Source organism: Sphaerodactylus townsendi, linkage group LG05 (genome assembly GCF_021028975.2).
Source record: "Sphaerodactylus townsendi isolate TG3544 linkage group LG05, MPM_Stown_v2.3, whole genome shotgun sequence".
Classification (NCBI taxonomy): Eukaryota; Metazoa; Chordata; class Lepidosauria; order Squamata; family Sphaerodactylidae; genus Sphaerodactylus; species Sphaerodactylus townsendi.
The window spans coordinates 9682034-9684053 of NC_059429.1; positions in this window are offsets into that span (position 1 = coordinate 9682034).

Consider the following 2020-nt stretch of genomic DNA (forward strand, 5'->3'; position numbering starts at 1 on the left):
CACGGAGCTCTTGGAGCTGCTCCAGTGCTGCCTGTAACAGGGATAGAGCTTCGGCTCGCGTTGGGACAGGTGGCTGGCCTTAATGCATTGCAGATGTTTACTTCCAGAGGGCTTTCAAGGTGGTGTTTCTCTGTGCAGCGCTTTGGGTTTGTTTCACAAGAGCCCTGCCCTCTTCCCTCCTGGCCGTCGTGTTTTGTGTGCTTTAGAACACTCCTGTGGCTAAATCCTGGGGGCAGTTTGCGCCAGGTAATCTCGGTTACCTGACAGCCTGTATCGGACTCCTGACCTGCTCAGTGAACAACCTCTGATAAACTACCAGTACTTCAGACTTGGCTGGGATTCATTAGGAGAGTCACTGCCCTGTATCACGCCTTTGTCTTTGGCACATGCCGGAGAGGTGCAAGGTAATCTAGAAGCGACCTTCCAAAGACTAAAAGCTTGTTTTTAAAAGTACATCATGGTAAAGACCTCGGCATTCTGCAAAATGCATCGAACAGTTGCCACTGAAAATCAATAAATAGTTGTCAATGAACGGTGTAATGCTCAGATGCCCCCAAATAAAATCCTTCGAATCATTAATCATCTCAAGGAAAGCAGGGAGTGACCATGTGCATAACAAAAAACTCGAGCCAAGGCCTATGTCCATGGTGGCGAACCTTTGGCACTCCAGATGTTATGGACTACAATTCCCATCAGCCCCTGCCAGCATGGCCCATTGGCATGTCAAAAGTTCGCCACCACTGGCCTATGTGATGCATAAAATAAAGACTGTTAAGCAAGCAGAGGACTCCAGACCGCAGGATCTAGTGCAGTGGTGGCGAACCTTTGGCACTCCAGATGTTATGGGCTATAATTCCCATCAGCCCTTGCCAGCATGTTCAATTGGCCATGCTGGCATGGGCTGATGGGAATTGTAGTCCGTAACATCTGGAGTGCCAAAGGTTTGCCACCACGGATCTAGTAACTGCCAGGCAGAGGCGGAGCTACCAGGGGGTTGGTGGGTATACATTGCACTAGGCACACGGGGGGATCCCCCAGCCCCCCCCCCCCCGCTTACATTTGTCGAACAGTGAAGGCTGGAGAAGCGGCCTGTTCCCTTCAGGCTGAAACCAGCTGGTGGGAACTACACTTCCCAAAAGACCTTGCGAGCCCCAGGGTCTCATGGGAAGTGTAGTTCCCACAACGCCGTTTTCAGCCTGAAGGGAACAGGCCGCTTCTCCAGCCTGCACTAAGGTAAGGGGAGGGGGGACACAGAAAACGCAGAGTGCGCACCGGGTGCACTCTGGCCCAGCTACGCCTCTGCTGCCAGTCTTCTTGGCAGGTCTCAGCAGAAGATCTTAGCCGCCCCCCAGAGTGGCGGGCCCAACCTGGATGCCCTCAGCTGAGATCCTTCCTTGCCTGTGGTGTTAAATGACAGGGCTGTGTATCGTGGTGGAGTAGGGAACCCCAAACGTTTGGGGCGTGCGGGCGCCCTCGGAGTTTTGAGAGGGGGTGGCGAGGGCCGCTTCAAAATGGCTGCCAGGAAGAGGAGCCAAACCATAGCTCACATCTCCTGGGAAGAAGGAAAGCCTAAAGGAGATTAGGACAGCACATGAAGGAAAGAAAGCCCCATGAGCTTCAGCGTCTTCCCGTGGAAAACTCCTGCCATTTGAATGAGGGCAGCCAGTAATACGCCCTGTCTTTACAATGGCCGCAGCCTCTTTCTGAGAATCTCTGAGGGACCCCATGGAAAGGACTGGTGAGCTCTGTAGTGCCTATGGCCGTGGTGGCGAACCTTTGGCACTCCAGATGTTATTGACTACAATACCCATCAGCCCCTGCAAGCATGGCCAATTGGGGCTGATGGGAATTGTAGTCCATAACATCTGGAGTGCCAAAGGTTCGCCACCACTGGCCTATGGGCATTGTAGTTGGGGAACCGGCCTTGCCCGATGCTGGGGTTTGGCTAGGACCATCTTTTCTCCCGAAGGCCTTGGTGGGTTAGAAGCTGCAGGGCAGGTCTTGAGGCCTGGAACGAAGC